This window comes from Pleurodeles waltl, chromosome 6, assembly GCF_031143425.1.
Source record: "Pleurodeles waltl isolate 20211129_DDA chromosome 6, aPleWal1.hap1.20221129, whole genome shotgun sequence".
Lineage (NCBI taxonomy): Eukaryota > Metazoa > Chordata > Amphibia > Caudata > Salamandridae > Pleurodeles > Pleurodeles waltl.
This window is the reverse complement of record NC_090445.1, coordinates 911,506,890-911,532,597: the sequence shown is the minus strand read 5'-3', so window position 1 is coordinate 911,532,597 and position 25,708 is coordinate 911,506,890.

The following is a 25,708-nucleotide window of genomic DNA, read 5'->3' as shown; positions in this document are numbered from 1 at the left end:
CTTAACAACTATTAATAAATCTAACAATTATGGGAAAACTCGATGAATGAAATTATCCTCTACAGCATCCATGATGGAGTTATTTGCAATAGTGTTTGAAGAGTGCATATTCTCTCTCTATAGTTCAACATGCTGGCTTTGGGACTTATTTTATCTTAATAGACTAATGGTATGCTATGCCATTAGTATATTTTATAGTATACCTACTAGGGTAACATATTTTAAGAAGACAACTATATAATATAGCCTCTGCGGATATGTTCTGAAGATATTCAGGAAGCGAGTTCCACAATTTAGGCACCAGTGAAGAGAAGGCCCTACCTCCAGCTCTGAATTTATATATTCTTGGTATACATAGATGTTGGAGGGTAGGCATTCATTTCTATGAGATTGATACTTTTTAGGGTCGAGCGCACAAGCGCTCCGTCCCTATTGTTATTTCTCTTTGCGCTTTTAACCATGCCCATGTCACGCCTGTCAATTTCATTGGTTTGTGGGATTGCCTTTTAAAATCTGCTTGATTTCAAACCACAGACAGAGAGAGAGCGCGTTAGGATGAGATGCGCTGTGGGGTTCTGAGCGGAATGCGGAACAGCCTCCGAGCCGACTCTGAGGTGGTTGCCACGGACGCCGAGTGGGACACTTCTCTCTGGGCCTCTGAGGCTCCAGGCGATTCGTCGGAATGCGGTAACAGCCCGAGCGAACTCTGAGGTGGTTGCCAGGGACGCCGAGTGGGAAGCTTTTCACTGGGCCTCCGCGGCTCAGGCAGTTTGATGAGAGGAACGTGGAAGCAGTCCCGAGACGAGGTGGCTACCAGGGACGCTCCTTTTCGAGGGCCGAGACGTGGAAACACAGTGAAGCGAGGCGGTCTCCAGGATACAGAGTATGCGCCAGCCAAGGCAGTTTTCAGCCTCAGGGCAGAATTGAGAACTAGTCAAGGATTTTTCAGCGAAGGAGGTGCAGCGGTCTCCGTGGGGCGCGAAGCCATAACTAAGTATTTGGGATTCTTTATGGAGGATTATCGCTCTGCAGATATCAAGGTTATGTGCCCCAGGCGAGGAGGGGGCCAGTGGTAAGACATTTTAACTGATTTAGATTTCTGCTGATCACCCAGCCTTCAGGCCTCACTCTACCCGGCACACAGAGGATTTAAAGGGGAATTAAAGGAGAATTCAAGGAGAAAAGACTGGGGAAAGACTGAGCTAAGGCAGGTGAAGGACTGTTATAGAATTTTATGAGAGGGCCCCCATTTTTTTTTTTTTTTGGGAGTTTTGGAGTTTCTTTTGGAGTCTGTTTGGTGTTTCCCCAGCTGCTAGGGGGGTTGTTCTTGAAGGAAGAGCAAGGAGGGGAGGGGGACAAAAGCTTTTTTTTTTTTTTTCTTTTTGCCCCCCGGGGCCCTGCAAGCTCCATTAAGGCATGGATTCAGAGGCTGAGTTTTTTGCTAGGACCTGCCGGACTCCCCCTTGATATTCAGCTAATCAGCTAAATATCTCAGTCTATCTCAATCTAATCGCATTTGACGGGGATAGGGCCCCCCCTTTTTTTCGCTACACAGCTAGTGTGTTTTTTGGGAAAGATGCAGTGTTCTCCACACTATGCAGGCCGCTCTGCCGCCAGAGTCCCTAGAGCAACACGTACCACCAAACAGAAACGCCCCGTGCCTTCAGATGATCATTTGCACAAGGCTCCGGCTTCCGTGCCTCCTCTACTTTCCGTTATGTATTCAGCCTCTAACCCTATTTCACCTCTATCTCTCAATTTACCATCCTCAGGAGCTAGCTTGTCAAGCTCCCCTCTCAGCTTGGATTGCCCATCCGACGAATCAAGGGCTCCGCCGCCTGATTCAGATCCTAGCCCAGGGTCATTTAAAGGCTCTCCGTTGCTCACTCAGTCGATCCCTGACTGGAACTCTGAGAGTTCTTGTAAACAGACGACGGACATTGGACCTTCTTCCAGACCCCTCTATCCCTTGTTTGGGGGAGGGAAAAATCATAAGGAAGGCGCCCCTGCACCAATTGTCAGCTGCACTCCTCCCCCTCAGGTAGACAACTCAGCCTCTTTACTAGCGCACGAGTTAATCAGCAGGGGTGGGGCAGGTACAGCAGCTGAATCTTCTGCCCACATCTCTACTTCTACTGTGTCTTCCGGATCTAATGGTCAAAGTGGAGTTCTTTCTCAGGGACTGAAAGATATGGCAAGCGCTAGCGCTCCCCCGGAAAACTTACTTCTGCAGATATTAGGCGAGTTAAAAACGCTGAAAGTTTCCCAAGATGACGCAAATCAGAGAACAGAATCACAATTGAACCTGATTTGTAGTAATATCCAGCAACTTAACTCACGAATCACGGTTATCGAGCAACGAGTCTCTGATCTCAAAGATATTCAGGTAACTGTAGAACCATCTCTGGCAAAATGCCAAGCTGATCTGCTAGATCTACAGATTCGCCTAGACGACGCCGAAAATCGATCACGTACATCCAATCTGCGATTCACGGGAGTCCCTGAAGGACGCGAAAACGGCCGGACAATCACAGATTTGGTAACTGATCTTATTAAAAGTCATGTTTTAACAGGGCTAGTGGATAAGCATCCAGATCTCACAATTATGCGGGCCCATCGGGTCCCTGCAGTCCAGCCGCCAAACTATAAGGGCCATATTTATACTTTTTGACGCAAAACTGCGCTAACGCAGTTTTGCGTCAAAAAAATTAGCGCCGGCTAACGCCATTCTGAAGCGCCATGCGGGCGCCGTATTTATTGAATGACGTTAGCCGCCGGCGCTGTCTGGTGTGCGTTAAAAAAAATGACTTACACCAGGCAGCGCCGGCGTAGGGGAAAATGGAGCTTGGCCGCCAAAAAATGGGGCAAGTCAGGCTGAGGCAAAATTTGCGCCGCAACCCGATTTGCGCCATTTTATTTTGACTCCCAACCCCCATTGACATGACTCCTGTCTTAGCAAAGACAGGAGTCATGCCCCCTTGCCCAATGGCCATGCCCAGGGGACTTCTGTCCCCTGGGCATGGTCATTGGGCATAGTGGCATGTAGGGGGGCACAAATCAGGGGGCACAAATCAGGCCCCCCTATGCCACAAAAAAAAAAAAAAAAAAAAATTACCTGAACTTACCTTAATGTCCCTGGGATGGGTCCCTCCAGCCTTGGGTGTCCTCCTGGGGTGGGCAAGGGTGACAGGGGGGGTCCCTGGGGGCATGGGCGGGCACCTCTGGGCTCCTTCCGATCCCACAGGTCCCTTAACGCCTGCCTTTTGCAGGCGCTAAAAAACGGCGCAAAAGCGGCCGTACGTCATTTTTTTTGACCCGCCCACTCCCGGGCGTGAATTTTGCCCGGGAGTGTAAATACGGCGCACATGCCGCGGAGTCACTTTTTTAGATGGGAACGCCTACCTTGCATATAATTAACGCAAAGTAGGTGTCCACGCTAAAAAAGGACGCAAACTCCATGGACTAGTATAAATATAATATAAAGTATAAATATGGAGTTACTTTTGCGTCAGAATTGCGTAAAAAAAAACGACGCAATTCCGGCGCAAACGGAGTATAAATATGCCCCTGAATATCCTCGCACTATTCTACTGAACTTTGGTGACTTCTGTATCAAGGAACAGATTTTCCATAAAGCAATTAAAACTAAAATCTTCCAGATCCCCGGGGACTATGCATTCAAGATTTTCTCAGACATGTCGGTGGTGGCAGCGTATCGGAGAAGAGAATTGAAAGAGATGATTCCAGCATTTCAAAAAGCAGGGGCGCAGGCTGGTCTTGTGCAACAATCCAAACTTAAAGTGTTTTTCAGGGTCACTCGAATTTCATTCACACAGTTGATGCTGCTAAATCCTTGTTGCATGCAATTCAGAACTCTGAGCAGCTGGGACGAGTAAGGGTTGGTGGGGCGGGGGCAGGGGCTGAAAAAAACGAATAAAAGACTACAAGGTGATATATTGGACTATGAGGACACTGAGAATGAGGATAATAATACTGTAGGAGAATAGGACCACCCCCCTTTTCTTTTTTTCCCCACAGCACATGGTCAGGCTATTCTATTTCTTCTCTCTAGTCTTTGGCCTACAGTGCTATGACAAGGCACCACGCTAGGGAAGAATCAGGTCAGGGGGTGGGGGAGGGATGTGGCTGGATAGTGTATTTTACTCCAGATTAGGGGGGACCATATGGAGACTAACTCAAGGTATAAATAAATGACAAAATCTTTTTTACCATTAAGAATACTATCCTGGAATGTTAATGGATTAAATAACCATAGGAAAAGGTCCGCTATCGAAGAAAGGGCATCTGCTCTCAGTCCCTCAGTTATATTCCTTCAGGAGACCCATATTCCACTTAATAAAGTTTCGGGCTTTCGCCTGTTTAAAAAAATGGCTGATTTTAAAGCAGTTGCCGCGGCTTCAGCGGCTCATAGAGGAGTGGCAGTCTTTCTAGCCAAAGCCCTTAATGCACAACCATTGGATTTTCTTTCTGACCCCGAGGGGCGTTGGTGCTGGGTTCAGTGTTTAGTCGCTAAGGAGAGATTTATTTTTGTTAGTTTTTATGCTCCTCTGATAGACGATCCAGCCCCTTATATAGGCCTGTTTCACTCCCTCTTGCAATTGACAGGAAAAATTATTATTGGAGGGGACTTCAATTTTCTCCAGAACCCAGTTTTAGATACTACCGTAAAAGGTAAGAGACAGCACAAACCTAAAGTAGCAAAGATCTTCCGAGATTATGTTAAGGTTTTGGCGCTATGCGATCCCTGGAGAACGAACACACCGATGCGAGGGAATATACTTGCATTTCCTCTCGGTTTAAAAGTTCCTCGCGCATAGATTTTTTTCTGATTTCAGAAACATTGTGCTATTGATCTCAGTCGGTCCAGCACTCAGACCATGCCTCTCTGCTGCTGGAAGTTTCTCTCCATTCTACAGCTTATATAGCTCAGACCAGAAGGTGGATTTTTAATCTCCGGCTCTTGTCGGAGGAGGGGTGGATACAGACTTCACAGGCCGAAATAAGGGATTTTTTTCAACGCAATCAGGGGTCCTCAACTCCAGCGGTAGTCTGGGATGCATTTAAGGCCTTTTTTAGGGGCTGGGTAATTGCCAAAGAGGCAGCTGATAAACGGTTTCTGAGACAACAAATTGCGGTATTGGAAGATGCAGTTCAAAGATGTTTAACTACCTATTTATATGCCCCCTCGGATACTAATAGGCAGGCCTTCGAAGCTGCCAAGAAAGCGCTGGCGGAATTCTTTTTTTAAGAAGGCGGATATAGAATATCGGACCTATAAACAGAAGATCTGCGAAGAAAGTAATTTTACAGGAAAATTCTTGGCATGGCAAGCTCGAGATCATATTGCTGGCAATGTCATACACGCTCTAAGATGCCCGGTCACCGGGACTAGACGCAGTGACCCCGGAGACCTCGATAAAATTATCCTGGAACATTATAGACAAATCTATAGTGATGCCCCAGCTATAGATCCCAGGACTATTGAGAAGTTCCTGATGGACCTCAATATCCCTCGCCTTTCAGATGAAGACTGTGCGGCACTGTCTCAGCCATTTACAAAGCCAGAACTCCTAGATGTCGTTAAGAACCTTCCCACGGGGAAAACCTGTGGACCGGACAGCTTTCCGGCTGAGTTCTATAAGACCTTCATAAATGCATTTGCTGAGGAGTTTTTAGTTTTATTAAACAGCCTGCTACGGGGCGAAAAGATCCCTAAAACCTGGCATTCAGGAAACGTGGTTAGCTTCCCTAAGAAAACTAAGGACAGGGAGGATCCAAATGCATATCGCCCAATTTCTTTGTTAAACTCAGACTATAAAATAATGACAAAATTATTGGCTAATAGGCTTAATGGGGTAATTAATAAATTGGTGCATCCCGATCAAAACGGTTTTGTGGCTGGCCGACAACTGCCTACAAACACACACTATTTAGCTGAGGCTCTCGATTATTTCGCTACTAATAAAGTCTCTCCCATTATTCTTCTGCTGGATGTGGAAAAAGCATTTGATTTGGTTGTCTGGGACACGCTTTTCTCAGTTTTGTCTAGCTATAAGGTACCCTCTCAAGTTATCGCACTAATTCAAAGGTTGTACTCAAACTCTGAGGTCAATATCATTATAAACTCGAAGTGTGTCGGACAACTTCAAATACAACGAGGGACTAGACAGGGATGCCCTTTATCCCCCATTTTATTTGCCCTTTTTATTGAGACACTCGCCAATAAAATTAGGCAACATAGTCAGTTTCAACCTCTGTTAAAATCAATGGGAAAGATCAAACTTTACGCAGACTATATCATTTTGTTTTTAGACATAGAACGCCTCTTCTCAGGAAGCGGCCTTCAATCTATTTAATGAATTTCAGCAAATCGGTGGCTATAAGATTAATATGAGCAAGACTGATATTATTCTTTGTGGTACCTCTCCTATTTGTCTTCTTCCTGAATTAAGAGGATGTGTAAATCCCAATCCAAAGAGATATTTAGGGGTTTATTTCTTGGCCAATATAAGGGATCTCTATGATTTGAATTCCGCTCCTTTACTTCAGAAAACTCAGGCTCTGCTAACTCGTTGGAGGTCTCTCCCCCTCTCTATATTAGGCCGAATTGCGTTAATGAAAATGTCAATTTTACCACTTTTCAATTTCTTGTTTGCGGCTATTCCGTGTGTTCTAACATCAATTTTTTTTAGAAAACTGGAATCCCTATTTCGTCCATTTATTTGGCAGAACCGAAAGACTCGAGCCCTTTAAGTATACTGTATACTGATAAGGTGAAGGGGGGTCTGGCCTTCCCAAATTTCAAAGATTATTACTATGCATTTTTTGCACATTATTATGCTAGTTTTAATTTGGATCATTCTGCGGGCTCCAAGTTTTTTATTGATATTCGGGTATTAATATGTAGGGAGCATAATATTCGGAACCCAGCTCTCTTGACGAAATCGCCTAAAAAAGTTTGTTATAAGATTCTTAAATGGTTTTTCAAGAGAAGATCAGACTTTTTTAGAAGATATTCAATCCCTTCTTTACATTTTGACACTTCACTTTCACAGATTTTTCTGCATTCTGGGGCTCAGTTTAATGAAGACTTGGTAAAAAGGTGGGAGCTCGTTGGATTCAGTAAGATTGGAGATTTTCGTGCTGAGGACAACTGGGAAGCCCCATTAAATATCCTGATTACTGTTAAAAATGATTTTTTGTTGGTCGGATCTTATAATATTTTGTTACATTTCTGAGGGGATTTAGACGTTCATTCCATCATTAATGCCCAGCCATTGGTAACAGAATTAGTCGAACCTCCTCGGATAAGGAATGCAAGGTCATGGAGAAGGCTGCTGGCAGAAAGGGTCAAAGTAGATCTTGGGACAAGAGCTCAGATGAAATGGGCTCGTCAGGAGGGCCTAGAGGTCTCAGGTGACTTCTGGGAGACTATTAATCGCCTGAATTTCTCCATGCTTCGAGGGGCTAACTGGCACCGAATGATATTTTTTAGTAAATGGTTATTGTATTGAACCCCGCAGGCCCTATCTCGTATGGGGACTGGCCATCCAAATATGTGTTTTTGCTGCAAGGAAGTAGGAGCGGCAGGTTGGATCCATATGACTGCGACATGCCGATGTATACAGGGATATTGGGAGGGAGTTTTTGCAATATTAACAACTATTGCATTGGTATCCATATCTCCCAGCATTCGGTTAATGAGCTTGGGCTGCGACCCCGAGGCAAGACTTTCTTCAAGATGGGAGAAGCTCGTATTTATAGCCACTGCGGTTGCTAGGTCACTTCTGCTGAGAAATTGGCGTTCCGAACTGTCTCCTACTAGTCAAGAGTGGGACTGTAGGATGGTGCAAGTTAGACTTCAGGAGATGAGATATGCTAGCAGAATAGGTAGTGTTAAAAAGTTCTCTCTGATCTGGGGGGATTATTTCTTAGATAAGTTTGGTTGATTTTATTTTGTTTCATTTTCTGAAAGTGGCAATGTATCTGGTTTTGTATTGATGTTTCTTTTTCCTGATAATAAAAAAAAAAAAAATGAAGATTTCATTAGTGAAAGGCATGCATACGTCATGCCTTTTCTGTTAATTAGCCCTCTTCGAGCGCAACGGCCAACTACTGAAAACATACAATGCGCTCGGTTTTACACAGCATGACCACACTCTGTTTTTTTTTCCCAATTTTTTTCGTTGTAAGTCAACAACCGCAGAAGAATGCTCCAGTTGATAATGCATAAAAACTTGGAGCAGTCAAGTAGTACATCGTTTATGGAAAAGAGCAGCAATTGTGTCATCCTTGCGGTGTACCCCTAATAAGGTGTCAGTTTGCTGGCAAATGTCAAACATTCTGTGGTGGAGAACATAGATGTTGAATTATGTCTACAACTCGTCGAATCTCCCACAACCCCTGCTCTACACCCCCGTCATCTCTTGATCATGAACTGCAGGGAGAAGAACCATTGGAAGATGCACTCGCCACAGATTCTTGGCATCTGCAACACCTCTTGCCTTGGTATCCACCTCAGCTCACAAACTTTGAAAAAGCACAGAGCCCAGTTGGTCTCAGAGAAAGCTACAATCCTCCACATATCGGGTGACCTCCTGCCTGCAGGAATACTTCAGCAGAGTACTTGAGGCCTGTGAGTGCTCAGTGCCATGCCTCTAGGGCACTTGCTCTGTGTGACAGTAACATAAATGCAATAATTACGTTCCATGCTTTAATCGGGCCCTGCAAGCAAGCTTTATAGTGAAGAGGTTTTTATCCGAGTTAGATGGAAGGAACTTGAAGCCACCTGTATAAACACAAGCCAGCTTTGCTAGCAATCAGCAACAATCGCTTGTCTAATTGTTTGGTGACTGAATCAGGTCGAACAATTTTTTCACTTCAGCGTAGATGAGCAGACGTGACAAATTGTACAGCAGCCCATTCGTCACTCTGTGCCAGTGGAGCACAAATGTAACTGGTGAATACGCGAAGACCCAGATATCCCTGGCATCGCCCAGGGGTGGGTTGTAGAAGTGCCATGTCACTGTTGACCTTTTGATTCACTGAGGTAACAAAGGTTGTGTGAGAAAATGTAACTCGTGATTAGTACAAATTGATGACAGTGCGATACAGACATGTTTACAAGTACAAGCGAAATACTGACAAAAAAGTATTGAAATGTATTTATACGTATGTGTATACATTGTATTACATTACCAATGGACTTCAAGTCCAGTATCTAAAAAGGCCAGAGCCCAGCAAAATATGCAACTCCTGTTTCCTTACTGGTAGTGTTCAAAATAACATCTGCATCATCTTATTACAGCATCAAAGCTCAAATTCCATTTCACAAAGGCTGTTTGGCTTCGGCATGTTGCTCAGATCGCCGAACCCTGATTACACTGCAGCATATACTGTTAAATCAAGCATAGCAGCCGACATGTTGGTATGTGTCTGAGCTTTTAACCATGCTCACCACTATCACTCGTTCATGGGCTTGCCCTACAAAAGTCCATCGGCTCGCTTATGTGAAACTATATCACTTTTCATTTTCAATTTATGTGGCAAGAAAAGTCTGGTTAGGGGTTTACAATGATAATAGCTCTAACTCGAGCAAATGCGAGACCCATTGTATTGCAAATGCTTGTTAATCTTGTTTTGGATATAGCTTGTGCCTGTCACACTCACAGCCCTAAAAGTAAATAAGAGTGCTTTGAATTGTTTTCTTTGCTAATAGGAAGCCAGTGTCTTCAGCTCCTTTTGGATGAAGCTGCATTGTGAAATATTCAGCACAAGTGAGCTGCAGCGTTCTGAACCCATTGTAATCTGTTTACAGTCCCTTGAGGTGCCCCAAATAGTAGGCAATCCTCAAAATATGCGTTAAAGCAAAGTTTATTTCTAACTGCCATAATGGTCTTTATCGTACCATTTGTGGTTAAATGATGTGCATGGGTCCTTAATGATTACGTATCTTCATTAATTTGCCTACACATTAATAAGTTGGTGTCAAAAAATTCCTGTCAACTTTTCATATTTTGTTTGATGTGCATCAGATTGTGATGTATTGTGACAAATGAGCAATGAAAATACTAGTGATATGCCAGAATGACTTCTGGGCGGTTTTCTAGGAAATATTAAAGTTATCTTTGGTAACCCCCTATGCATTAACAGTAGGATAGAAGCAAATAGATAACAAGCCTCATTTAGTTCTAACCTTGGTCTTAAGTGATTTAGGTGGTCATTTTGACTTTGGCGGTAAAAACCACCTACCGCTACGGTGACGGCCGCAAAATACCACCACCGCGGCTACCATCCGTCCTCCATATTATGAGCACTACCAGACTTCCGCCACAAGAAGGGCGGAAATCCAGCAGTGTTCATGGTGGCGGACAGTGGTAAGGTGGCGCTACTACCACCAGCATCATGACCTGTGATACGGCCTGGTGGTGTTCTGCTGGCAGGGCACTGCTGGCGGTAGCAATGCCCCTTCCGTTTCCTGCCGGAAGACCTGCTCAACAAAGGTAAGTCGGGCTTCTGACAGGGGAGGGGTGTGGGAGGGTGGGGCGTGTTGTGTGTGTGTGTCTGAGTGTGTGCATGAATGTGTGAGTGTGTGAATGCATCTGTGTGTGTTGTGTTGTTTGCATGGCTGTATGCATGTGAGTGAATGCATGCAAGAATGGTGAAGTGAGTGCGTGTCTGCATATCAGAGTGATTGTGTGTAAGAATGTGTGTGAGCATGTCTGGAAGTATCTGTGTATGAATGCGTGTATGCCAGTGTGTGTATGAATGTGTGTATGTATGTTAGTGTGAGTGATTAGGTGTATGCGTGGTGCGTGTCTGCAGGTGTGTGCGTGTATGTGGGGTGGGGTGGGGGTGTTTCTTTGGAAGGAGGGGGATGGGAGGTGTCAGGTGTGTGTTGTGGGTGGGGGCCTGCCTACCAGTGACAGGTAAGGAATTCCCTGTCAGAGGTAGGGCCAACCTCCGTGGTGTTTGTGGTGTTGCTAATGTCACCAAAACCATGGTGGTAGGCAGGCTCATAATGCCGCTGGAGGTACTGTGCCGGCCGCCAGGCTGGAGATTGAAATCTCCAGCCCGGCAGCTCATACCACCATGGCTGGATGAGTGGAGAAGTGGTGGGTTGGCTGCAGCCAACCCGCCCCTCTCATAATGTGGCTGTATGTACCGCCAGCCTGTTGCCGTTACTACCGCCACATTTACACTCACCGCCGGAGTCATAATTACCCCATTAGTTAGGCCAAGTGCTATGGCCCCAGAGACCCACCTCCTCTGGCCCTTGGTAGCCACCATGTCCAACATAAAGATCGTCCCTCAATAGCAGGGAATAGTCGCCAATGTGCTTCTGCCAAAATGGAGAAATTACTTTTAGCAAAATATGACAATACGAGCCAGCTAGTAATATCATAGTTGTTCAGTTAGCATTTTTTTAAGACACAAGACTGCCAAAAGTTTATGTTCTTCAGAAAAGCAATATATTAAAGTTCCTGAGATGATAGAAGTGTCCTCCTGTTGTTCAGCAAGTACAATAAATGGAAGGAAATAACAGCACCAAAATGCCCACTGCCAATATGAAGGACAGTCCATTGCCATAAATGTTTTAAATCTTGGCATGGATGAAACTGTTTTCAACAGCAAAGCTGGTCCATGCACCTCCATAAGAAATGAACAAAGTAATTCCCAACCCTTAAATAATGTGGGAGAACAGGGAGGTGAAAGTTGTCAAAGTCAGTTTTTTGGCAATTTTCTTTTTACTGCCACGTCCACATTTGGCCAACAATGTCAAACCTGGTCATGTACAGATGCTCCTGATTATGTGCTCCTTAAAACTGAATCTCAGCAGTTGTTCATGCACCATGGTACAAAACGACTGACTTTAAAATATTTACCTGCAACATGATTGTCAAGGCAATATATGACAATCGAATAACAGATCTATCCTCCCTTGTGTATGTTTAGCTTGATAATATTGTGCACGTCAATATTTTTGAATCTATAGAGGGAGTGCAGAATTATTAGGCAAATGAGTATTTTGACCACATCATCCTCTTTATGCATGTTGTCTTACTCCAAGCTGTATAGGCTCGAAAGCCTACTACCAATTAAGCATATTAGGTGATGTGCATCTCTGTAATGAGAAGGGGTGTGGTCTAATGACATCAACACCCTATATCAGGTGTGCATAATTATTAGGCAACTTCCTTTCCTTTGGCAAAATGGGTCAAAAGAAGGACTTGACAGGCTCAGAAAAGTCAAAAATAGTGAGATATCTTGCAGAGGGATGCAGCACTCTTAAAATTGCAAAGCTTCTGAAGCGTGATCATCGAACAATCAAGCGTTTCATTCAAAATAGTCAACAGGGTCGCAAGAAGCGTGTGGAAAAACCAAGGCGCAAAATAACTGCCCATGAACTGAGAAAAGTCAAGCGTGCAGCTGCCACGATGCCACTTGCCACCAGTTTGGCCATATTTCAGAGCTGCAACATCACTGGAGTGCCCAAAAGCACAAGGTGTGCAATACTCAGAGACATGGCCAAGGTAAGAAAGGCTGAAAGACGACCACCACTGAACAAGACACACAAGCTGAAACGTCAAGACTGGGCCAAGAAATATCTCAAGACTGATTTTTCTAAGGTTTTATGGACTGATGAAATGAGAGTGAGTCTTGATGGGCCAGATGGATGGGCCCGTGGCTGGATTGGTAAAGGGCAGAGAGCTCCAGTCCGACTCAGACGCCAGCAAGGTGGAGGTGGAGTACTGGTTTGGGCTGGTATCATCAAAGATGAGCTTGTGGGGCCTTTTCGGGTTGAGGATGGAGTCAAGCTCAACTCCCAGTCCTACTGCCAGTTCCTGGAAGACACCTTCTTCAAGCAGTGGTACAGGAAGAAGTCTGCATCCTTCAAGAAAAACATGATTTTCATGCAGGACAATGCTCCATCACACGCGTCCAAGTACTCCACAGCGGGGCTGGCAAGAAAGGGTATAAAAGAAGGAAATCTAATGACATGGCCTCCTTGTTCACCTGATCTGAACCCCATTGAGAACCTGTGGTCCATCATCAAATGTGAGATTCACAAGGAGCGAAAACAGTACACCTCTCTGAACAGTGTCTGGGAGGCTGTGGTTGCTGCTGCACGCAATGTTGATGGTGAACAGATCAAAACACTGACAGAATCCATGGATGGCAGGCTTTTGAGTGTCCTTGCAAAGAAAGGTGGCTATATTGGTCACTGATTTGTTTTTGTTTTGTTTTTGAATGTCAGAAATGTATATTTGTGAATGTTGAGATGTTATATTGGTTTCACTGGTAATGAAAAATAATTGAAATGGGTATATATTTTTTTTTGTTAAGTTGCCTAATAATTATGCACAGTGATAGTCACCTGCACACACAGATATCCCCCTAACATAGCTAAAACTAAAAACAAACTAAAAACTACTTCCAAAAATATTCAGTTTTGATATTAATGAGTTTTTTGGGTTCATTGAGAACATGGTTGTTGTTCAATAATAAAATTAATCCTCAAAAATACAACTTGCCTAATAATTCTGCACTCCCTGTATTGTACTTTGATACTTTATTGGTTGATACTTTGACACACATCTCTTCATGGCTTAATTTGAGCTGGTGGTTGCATGTGAGGCCCACCTGCCCTTATCTTACCTCCCCAAACTTAAATTCACAGCAGGAGATTGAGAAAAGCATAAAAGGGAAACTGAAGGAGTAAGAGAAAAACAGAAAACAGCGACAAATGGAAAAAGTTGGGATGAAACATAACCTGCAAAAGCGAGATAATAATACAGGGAGCTCCTGGTGGTGCATGAAAGGGACATTCGTTGGAAGCAACCCCAAGCAGCATTGCTATCGAAAAGCAGACCTTCAATAGCTTTGGCCACCTATTTCTTAAAAAAACTTCAGGCCCGGCACTTGTGCAAATTAAGCACTGTGAATGTTGTTGGTCAATGCAGTGATAGAAATGTCAGACCTCTAACGATGTCTGATTGTTATGTCACATTGTGCAACTCAGTCCGAAGCTCTATTTTATGAGTCTTTTGGTAATAGTTTTGTTAATTCTCTGTTTACAGATTTTGAGCCTTCCTACGTTTACCGATGTTAATGCCTTTATACTTAGCACTGTATCCGTCATACTATTGGGTAAATAAATGTATTTTTTCTGAATGTGCATTCCATCTGTTGGTAACCTAAAAAGAATACTGCAGTGAGATCAAACTGGCAAATGCATTTTCGTCAGAAATACATTCAAGGGTGATTTTACTGTGAGTTTACAATCAAGGCGTTAGTGAAGCACGTGCTATACTCAGGGGCAGCTACTCCGCCAAGGCGGAGGAGCTTCACCACCCTGCTTCCAACAGAAGGGGAAGAAAAAATAAAATGATAATAACAAAGTATTATTATCATTTTATTTTTTAGGGGGCCTGGTTAGTGTGGGGTGGAGCTGGAGGGAGGAGTGGTTGGTGCACAGAAGTACGCTTGGTGCTTTGGCTGACTGTGTTCTGTGAGCCAAAAAGTCATGCACACTTTGCATTTCTCCACTCGGCTGTAATGGACAGCCGTGAGGAGAAAGTGCACAGGGTGCCATTCATAGAGGGTGCCACTCCCTCTATCAGCGATGAAGCAGGGAGATCACACCAATCATGGCAGCATCGTGATTGGAGGGAAGGCTGGAAGCATTGTGGATGGAGGAGATGAACCCGTCTCATCATTAGATAAGTGTTTTTTTTTCCTTTCTTTTCTTTTTTTTAAATTTCATTCCACCCCCTCGCCCTGCCACCCTCGGTCAGTGGCAGCTGTCACTGGCTATACTAGCTACAATGGATGTGAATGGGGGGAACAAAATTGTTTTTATGTCCTTTCCTGATCTTTACTGTGGCTAACAAGCCATAAGACAGAAGCTGCAAGAATGAATATAATATTACACAGCTGTTCGTGGTGGTCAAACGGTACCAACAAAGCCAAAAACAGCTCCAGAGAGAAAGAGAAAATCTTAAAATGGCAAAGAAATCAACTTGACAGAGACAGAGGGGGTCATTACAACCTCAGCGGTCTTTTAAAAAGACCGCCGAGGCTGCGGGAGCCAGAATACCGCCATTGCCGGCGGTATTCCTGGCTCCCTATTATGACTTTTCCGCTGGGCCAGCGGACGGTAACAGTGTTACCGTCTGCTGGCCCAGCGGAAAAGTCTCATCAACATTGCTGCCGGCTCGTAATGGAGCCGGCTGCAATGCTGATGTGCAGCGGGTGCAGTAGCACCTGTCGCGCATTTCACTGCCCGAAATTCGGTCAGTGAAATGCGCGACGGGGCGATGCCTGGGGGCCCCTGCACTGCCCATGCCAAGTCCCCTTTCCGCCAGCCTTTCAATGGCGGTGTTTACCGCCACGGACAGGCTGGCGGTCGGGGACTCATAATCCCCAGGGCAGCGGTGCTTGCACCACTGCCCTGGGGATTATGACCGCCAGGCGGAAGCCTGGCGGTATAGTGGAGGGGCCGGCGGTATGGCCGTGGCTATTGTGCCACGGTCGTAATAGCTGGAGGAACACAGCCAGCCTGTTGGCGGTGTTACCGCCAACTTACCGCCGGCCGCCAGGGTCGTAATGACCCCCAGAGTGTCTGAGTGCAAAAGAAGAAAGGAAAAAATAAGGCAAAGAAGGAAAAAAGGAAAGAAAGGAAATATGATGGAAAATGGCACAAAGGAAAAAAATGAAAGAAGGAAAAAAGATGGAATACATGGAATGGAGGCAATGAAAGGAAAAAGATCAAATGGAGGCAAAAATGGGAAGAAATAAGGAAAGATGAAAAGAAGGATAGCAGCACCAAATGGCAAAGAATGATTGAAAGTGGGAAAAAAAGACTAAAATAAAGGAAAGAAGGAATAATAAATGGACTCAAGAAAGGGTGATTGAAGGATCAAAAGAAGAAAAAGAAAGAATTAAACAGAGGAGAGGAGATAAGGATGATTACAAGGAAGAATAGGAGATAAAGAATGAAAGAGATATAGAAAAAAGGATGAAAACCTGGGGAGATAGAAAGAAAGACCTGAAAGCTAGAAGCCAGGTGGACTGAAATTAAATAGCATGGATAGAAGAAAAATAGAGAGATAAAGAAGGAAGAAAGGGGAAAGGAAAGATTAAAAGAAAGATGGGAAATAAATGACAGAGAGATTGAAAGAAAGAAGGAAAGAATTAATGAAATTTAAAGCTTACATCTGATGGATCACAAATGTGAAACACAGTAGGGTTTTCAGGGAGATACAGCGGTGCCTACAGTTACTCAAGCAGAAAATCCAGCATTGTAAGGGAGACTTGGTAGGCAACACACTGACACGTTTCCTTAGGAACCTCCAAATGCTGCCACTTGAATACAAAGGATTGGCAGACAGAGAGGTACACTACTCGGTTAGATTTTCTTGGGCTCAAGGATATAGGGATGAAGAATGCCACAGCGCAATTTGGTCCTTCTCTTTTAGAGGGACCACCATCGTAGCCGCATCTCATAAATCATTATTCCCAAAGAGACTACTTTTAACTCCAATGAGAAAATACTTGATGGCTTTGTCACTTATTTTGCTGATTTGTATTGTTAGAAATGGGGTCTCTAGCTGGAAGAGGTATACACCCTAGTCCAAATAGGGACCACAATCCTAGTCATGGTAAGTCTCACACAAGTCATACACAATCCAAATTATTCTGTTCCCACCCTCTGGTAGCTTGGCACTGAGCAGTCAGGCTTAACTTAGAAGGCAATGTGTAAAGTATTAGTGCAATAAATCATGCAATAACATAGTAAAAACACCACAAAAATACATCACACAGGTTTAGTAAAATAGGGGCTGCGTCGATCTGGTGGGTGATGCGTCGGAGTTTCTGTCGCACAGCAGGTGCTGTGTCGATTCTTTACGCAGGAAGTCGGGCTGTGTTGTTGTGGTTCGTCGATCCGGTGGTCTGTGCGTTGATGTTCTGGTCACAATGCTGGCTCTGCATCGATCTCCACTTGGGGAGCCAGGCTGCGTCGTTCCAGTTTGTGATGTGGGGATTCTTTCCCTGATAATCAGGCTGTGCATTGTTTTGGGCTGGCTGTGCGACAATTTTTCACAGCACAAGTAGTTCATTGCAGAGATGAAGTCTTTTTGGCCCTGAGACTTCAGGAAACAGAAGGCAAGCTCAATGAAAGCCCTTAGAGAGCATTTCTCAGCAGACCCAAAGGCCAGCAAGGCAGCAGGGCAACAGCAAGGCAGCAGTCCTTTACAGCAAAGAAGTCCAGGTGAGTCCTTTGGGCAGCCGGGCAGCTTCTCTTGGAAGGTTGTAGGTTCTGGTTCAGAGTTTCTTTCCAAGGAAGTGTCTGAGTTGATAGGTTCAGGGACCTAGTTTATATACCCAAATGTGCCTTTGAAGTGGGGGAGACTACAAAGATTGGCTTAGAAGTGCACAAGGTCCCCTTTCAGTACAATCCCGTCCGCCAGGGTCCCAGTAGGGGGTGTGGCAGTCCTTTGTGTGAGGGCAGGCCACTGTGATTTGAAATGTAAGTGTCAGGCCCTCCACTCTTCCAGCCTAGGAAGACCCATTCAGTATGCAGATGTGTGCAGGTGTGACTGAGCATCCTGTGTTTGTGGTTGTCTGGGTGAAATGCACAAGAGAGCTGTCAACCATCCCAGCCCAGATGTGGATTTTAAGGCATAGAAGGATTTAAGTGCAGAGAAATGCTCACTTTCTAAAAGTGGGATTTCTGAAACAGTAATATAAAACCCAACTTCACCAGTCCTCAGGATTTTGTATTACCATCCTGGCAAAACTAAATATGACCTGGTTACCCCTTTCTAATCAGAATCTACCACTCAAACAGTTTATGAGGGTTGCCTTAATGTTAGTCTATGAAAGAAGCAGGACTCACAGCAGTGGAAAATTAATTTAGGAGTTTTCCGCTACCAGGACATATAAAACACACAGATATATGTCCTGCCTTTTACCCACACAGCACCCTGCCCTCTGGGTTACCTAGAGCCTACCTTAGGGGTGACTTATATGTAGAAAAAGGGGAGTTTAAGGTTTGCAGGTACTTTTAAATGCCAAGTCGAAGTGGCAGCAAAACTGCACACACAGGCCTTGCAATGGCAGGTCCGAGACATGGTTAAGGGGCTACGTATGTGGGTGGCACAACCAGTGCTGCAGGCCCATTAGTAGCATTCAATATACAGGCCCTGGGCACATGTAGTGCACTTTACTACGGACTTACCAGTAGATCAAATGTCCCAATTGGGTATGAACCAATGTTACCATGATTTAAGGGAGAGGGCATATGCACTTCAGCACTGGTTAGCAGTGATAAAGTGCACTGTGTCCTAAAACCAGCAAAAACAGTGTCACAAAGTGGAGGGAGGCAAGCAAAAAAGTTGGGGGTGACCACCCTAAGGCTGTCAGGTCTAACATGTATCAATCGAGCATTACTGTCACTCTGACCTAATAAAGAGTTACCTAGATGAAGTAGCCCTAGTTTGGCTAGACCACAGCCACATGCAGTTTTTCAACTGCCCCCCTTACATTGATGGAGTCCTAGCTGCTATCGACAGACTAGCAGGTAATTACCCCCCGGTTTAGATGATTTGCAAAGCCTTCAAACACACTTTAGCCCCCTACCTCCTACAGGTTTATTATGAGGCGTTGGAAGATGGCACCCTGCCACCAATGCTTCAGGAGGCCATAATTATTGTACTCCCTAAAACTGTTAAAGATGAGTCTAAGTGCTCATCATATCACCCCTTGACGTAATTAAATCTTGATAACAAGATACTAGCAAAGGCCGTAGCTACTTGGCTGTCTCTGCTGATAGAGGGAAAGATCTCCTGAGCATGGTCCGGTTTTGTTCCCCACAGGTCCACTGCCACTAATCTAAGGATTATATTTGCTCCATTACATCAACTTAACTGAGAGTTGCAGGCAGTGGCCACTCTTCTAGATGCCGAAAAGGCCTTTGAGTCCCTGGATTGACCCCTTTTGATGGCTTTTGTAAAATACTTTGGTTTTCCACTTAGATTTCAAGCCCCGATTCAACTATTATTCTCTGCTCCAGTGGCCAGTGTGCATAATAATGGGCTCACTTTGAACCCTTTTATAGTGTTTCGTGGCATGAGACAGAGACTCCGACTGTTATTGTTTATTCTTTCTATGGATCCATTCGCTAGTAGGCTAAATGATTTCCATTAACAGAGGAGGCGGGTCTTTTGGACGGGCCATATATTGTTGTCAATGTACAATGACAATATGTTCCTTTTTGTCTGCCATTCTACTGACATTCTGCCCACCCTAATCCAGGAGATTATGTAATATGGGGAGTATTCAGGAATCTGGGTCAATTGGGACAAGTTGTAGTTCTTCCTCCTAACACACACCACAAAGGCGCAGTTCCCAATTTGCAGGGCTATAAACCTATTAACTATGTAGAAATGCATACACACAGAGACAGAGAGGGGATGGGGCCTGATTTAGAACTCAGTGGACGGGTTACTCTATCACATCGGTGAAGGGTATCGCATCCGCCAAAATGGAAATCCCATTATGTCCTATGAGATTTAGATTTTGGCAATTGGGATATCCGTCACCATTGTGACTGAGTAACCCATCTGCCACGTTCTAAATCAGGCCGATAGTTAGGAACAATTACAGTCCAGCTATGACCAAACTGCAAAGTCAAGTTAAAACCTGGATAAGATTTCTGTTATTGGTGGTGGGATGAGTGGTGCTTATAAAAATGACCATTTCACCCATGTTTTTATACCTATTTCTCAATATCACTATTATTTAAAATAAATTCTTGTTTCGCTCCCTCCACACTTTTTTACTTTGGCAGATGTGGGGAGACAATCTCAAATTTTCTGGGAAATATTTTCCCTTCCATACAATAGAGGGGGATTTGAGGCCCCTGATCTGGAAATGGACATCCTGTTGGCACAGGGCCATTTATTAGAGGGTGTTACGACCCCAACCGGCGATACTCATGTATAATCCCTGAAAAGGAACAGAAGAAAAAAGCATGATGTCCAATCTGGGTTGTGGGACCCAAATGGGAGCCCTTCAACCCAGAATCGACATGGCCACCACACCTGCTTGGAACTGGGGCTGGGAAAAAACTGGCAGCAAGAGTGGAAGTCCATTTACAATACCCCCCTGCATTTAAATTGCATCCGACCGTATACCTCATTTAATGACACAGACTGGAGTTCAGCATACAGTCGGCGGCAGCAATGGTGGACTTTGGGCACCTATACATAAAAGGGAACTTTCTGTCTCATGAATTCTCTGAACACAGTGACAGGTCATTGCTTTCTACCTTTAAATACCTGAGGCTGCAACATACAGCTCAGGAGGTCATCCCTGGATTTTCACAGGAGCCTTAGGGATTGACCCCTCTGATTCAGATAATATTGTCCGCTGATGCCATCAGATGAGTCTTCAGACCCCATACAATGGTGCAGGACTTGCATACACTGCATTTAACACAATCTTAACTGAACTTTAAGAGAGACTTTAGAGACAAGATAGCAGAAGTTAAATGGACATATTGCTGCATGCAAACATAAACCATTTTGCTTAATCATCACCGTACACTATTACACAAGTCGCTACACCAGGCACACATTGCGCCCACCAAGAAACATAAAATTGATTTGGGTAACCCCATAGCCCGCTCGAGATGTGGGTTCTGTTGGGAATGTTGTGTAGCTATGTTAGTTATAGCTACATGCAAGTTATTTTAGCATACTAAGCCTGCCGCTGTGCACTTTAACCTAGATATATTTTATTCAGCTTCATTTATTATTTTAACAATAACCACTTTCAGGGTCTTGTTTTATTTTCTATATCTAACTGGGTTTGCCTAGGCCAGCACTCTGTTCTCAAACAATACATTCTTGCTCACTCTGTGCTTCTTCCAAGGCTGCAATAAGATAGGTTGCCGGTGAACATGGTATAAAGTTTTGCCTCTGACATTTATAGAAAACACACATCCTTACGTAGGGACATTTTCTCAGAACATCAGCTGTTTTATTATAAAAACACTTCCCTGTCCCTTACACGTTAGAGGGAGATTCGTGTCAGAGAACCACAACTGTATGCTGATTGCTGAACACTTAGCTACAGCTGCTTATGCAGACTTCAGGCCTTTGCTCAGGTATGGGGGATGATATCTTCCCAGGGGAACCTGAAGGGCAGAATTAGAGCTTAACACTTTGTGCTCTATTATAGCCTAGGTAGGAATTAGTCTATTGACTCCAGTGACAATATGGTAGTGTTATTTTTATGCTTCACTCTCCTTGTCACAACTTTAATCTTGTCATGCTGTATCGTCCTGGTTATTGCCACCCATGCTTTGTTATCTAAGATGCAGTTGCTTCATTAAAACATTATTGAAACATATACTGCCTCTGTTTGTTATTGTGTATGTGAGACTAATGTAACTGAGAGAAACGAATGAGACCTGAGTGACCACGGTTTCCCTGAGAAATCATTAAGTGTCATGCGCTCGGCTGCCTAATCAACCCGCCCATGGGTGGAGGTGAGACACTGCTAGTTACCTGGAGCAAAACCCGGATTGGAGCGACAGGTGTTTTCTTCATCTATCCTCAATATGTTCCCCCACTCAGTTCTATGGGCAAGATTTGTTTTCATGCCCTGATTACATGACAAATGTTAGGTTTGGGCCTTGGTGTAACTAGCGGAGATTCACTCTGTGTAATTCTGTGAAGTTATATAAAAAGATCCGCGAGCTGGCAGAATTCAGGCACGCTGCGCTGTTCACCCTGGTTTTTACCACTGGGAGCATGTTCTGTGCTGTGAAATCAGCATGAACTACACCACGTGGTGCGCCAGAGGGCGCTGCTTTTTTCTCCTGCTCAAATACATTTTCTGCTGTAGTGGCAGCTTTCTCAACACAAACTGTTGTGTCCTGCCACAACTGCCAGCATTCAGAAATCTCTCAGGGAGGAGTTCTAGCGCCTACAATTTATGCTAGAAATGCAAACTCTTGTTCATGCCCGCTAACTTAATATTGGTGAGCTACGCGTGAGAAAAAACACTGTCACACAGCGGTTGGAGACGTTTGCCGGAACTCTGTATTCTAAGCAGAGCATGGAATGGGCAAAACTCCGCCGGCAGAGCAGCATTTTTCACCAACTCCTAGTTAGGATGACACCAGACAGAGAACTCGTCCTCATAGGGTATGTCAAACTGGTGTCCTCTACTGTTCAAAGGTATTTGGCTAGAGCAATACTATTAGTCAGGCGTAGGGTGACTATCATCTGGTGTGGGACGCATACACAGATTAAAGATGATTGGCTTTGAGATCTAATAACATGCACTAATCAATCTAAACTGTATATTTCTCTACAGACAATAACATCCAGACCCAAGAACATCTTGGGCTCACTTACTGCATACCTAATACATCATGACTTTACCTCACCATCTGCAAGAGTTAAACCGAATAATGCTTAATAGCCCCAAAAGCCAAACTTTAGGACTAGGTCTGTGATGTTGCCTGCTGCCCCTCCGAAGACAGACACTCACCCGTTTGCTACCTAGATGACTTACACTGCTCCAATTATATGTAGAGATATTGTTGAGATCTATATTGTGCACTCTGGTTGAATCTACACAGTCGGGGTGGAGTGAGTGTAATTTCATATATGCAGACAATTAATGTCACCTGCACTACACGCTACAAACCACATAAAAGCAGGGCACATCCAAGGCTTTGGATTTTCCACACCCACACTTCACTTGCCTGTTCTGAGCCTTGACTTGCCACCAATGGGCCACATATGAGGAGGAAGAAGAACTACACTGAGGAGGAGACCAATATGATTGTAACATTTGTAGTGAGGAACTACACAAAGCTGCATGGTCTACTACTGCTCATTAACTCAGAAGTGCAACATGAAAGGTAGCTCTATGGCAGCAGTTGGCTACTGCATGTCCTGTCCATCATAGACATCAAAAAGACGAGGCTGGATGCGAGGATGCAGGTGAAGGAGAAGTTCACCCAGGCTGGAGGTGGCCAGAGCTCTCCATGGTGGACAGGCTGGAACCTGTCTCTGCCTTACTCCAGTTGAGAAGGACATCCTCTCCACCATGCACCCTCACCTGCTGCACAGGCTGACTGTGAATGATGACCTTAGTGTGTTGCCACATAATATGTGATGATTTAAACAATGACTTAAAATGATAAATGTGCACAATACACCGCAGAGGACGCTATGGAGGTCACTTCAAGTTCACCTAAATATCTATGGTAAGTTAAACTCATGTGTCTCATTTTGTCTATTGTACTACAAGTCGCAGAATCCTTTGTGATGGAAATGTTAACTTCCAATTTCTCATTCACAGTTAGTGGCACATCACTGCTGATGGTTTCATTTTACACTGGTTTAAGGTGCAAGAAAATGTGCCTGAATTAGTGACCACATCAGTTGCCTTGTATATGCAATTGAGTAAATATGTGAAAAGTTGTGCATAATCATCATTTGTTGGTATTGTCTGTTGACTTCTTTTTATTGACACATACAGAGAAGATTCACCCACTAGAGCAGAGGTCCCTGCACTTGCAGGGAGGCAACATCATGGGGCACATCAACTCATACCACAGCACAAACTGGTACATAAATCTGGCCAGAAGAGGGTCCCATTTACTAGATTGTGATCAGAAAACACATATATATTTTACATAGAATCCATCAATCATCTCAAACATGTGAAGTTGAGTAGGATATGTTCTTTATAACATGTGTCAACTAGAATTTAAACTAAATACACTCATATTATTTTAGCCTACAGCGATCTCTGGTCCACATACGGGTGTAACATATGGTCAGACACTACACACTCGGTGAATGGTAGACCCTGGTAAGTACACTTACTATATTATAGGCATACAGTCTTAAATATTGGATGACATGTTAGCAGTATGTGGTGTGTGTCTAATATCCTTGTTGTCACTTATCTCCATATTCTCAGATCTGGCTCATAAAGGTATAGTACTTCATAACATGTTGGCTAATGAATGGATGACTCTACATTTAATTTGAATGAATACAGTATGTACCAAATTGCTAATTTCGTCTTATTTAATGTGGAGTAGCCAAACTGCTTTGAAACTGTATACCTATAACATATACATGTAAAATGATTCACACCATCCTTTGTGTTGAATTATGGATATGTATGGTACATTACAACTGCTGTCAGGACTTCCTCATTTATACAAAGTACCACATCCACGAATCTGGGATACATTCTTGCTGCAGCAGTCAAACCCACTACATCTGTCCATCCAGTAAATGTGCCATATAGAATTGTAAATTATTGATTCCCAAATAGCCCTCAATAAGCAAATCCTTTTAAAACGATATTAAAAGATATTGGCATTGTTTTGAAGCATCTGATGTTGGTGTGTGAAATGTGCTGAACATAATCAATGATGTCTGTGCTACCTTTGCATGTTCACATATATTTCATGCTAACCATTAATTATGGTCTCACTTCCTTCTGAAGCTGCTGGATTGAGAACAATGGGGGTTATTCTAACTTTGGAGGAGGAGTTAATCCGTCCCAAAAGTGACGGAAAAGTGACGGATTTACCACCAGCCGTATTACGAGTCCATTATATCCTATGGAACTCATAATACGGCTGGTGATATATCCGTCACTTTACCGTCACTTTTAGGACGGATTAACACTCCTCCAAAATAAGAATAACCCCCAATGTCTTTCACCACAAAATCAAAGAGCCAGGTTGACCACCTTCCATAATGGGGAGTCTCAATACCGCACAAAGCTATGTCTGGAGCTGGTGAGTTTGATTTTACATTGCACATATGCATTGAACACCTCAATGCTACAGTGTGAAACCAGGTCACATGTGTAACATCAGATAAATGTAAAGAATATTTGACCCAACCCTTGTGTTGTGGCACATGATATGCAATGGAAAATACTTAACATGTTGGAATCTCTGCCTTTCATGTTCTGAGGACAACAAGTTGCTTGATGAAGAACTATCCACCAGTGGAGGACGGTAGGCATCCAAGGAGAGTACCTGATCCTCCTCCAAGGAGCAATGTCAGCAGCCAACACTGCTCAAGAAGAGGAGGATGAGGAGGAAGATGATGATGAAGAAGATGATCCATTGCTGGTGATTGAGGGGGACCTGGATTACCAGGATTGCATTGTTGGCCCACTGGGTAAAACACTGGAGCCTACATCAGGACTCCCACTTCACCTCTGAGAATTGCCCCTCCCCAGCAGTCAGCCAACCAAACACAGCATTCACCTACCCCAACACAATCATCACCTCCTATACAGGCCCATCACTCACCTGTATAGGCACCTACCCCACCTTTAAAGGCACCCTCTGCCCCTATACAGGCACATCTACCAACTGTACAAATACCTTTATCCCCTGTACAGGTACTCCCACCAACTGTACAGGCACCCTCTCCCCTGTACAGGCACTCCCACCAAATGGGCAGGCACCCTCTTCCCTGTACAGGCACACCAACCAACTGTACAGGCACCCTCACCCCCTGTACAGGCACACCCACCAACTGTACTGGCAGATGCACCACACCTACCCACACATCAGCACCAACACAGTGTCACATGCCACTCACCTAAATTTCAGGTAGTT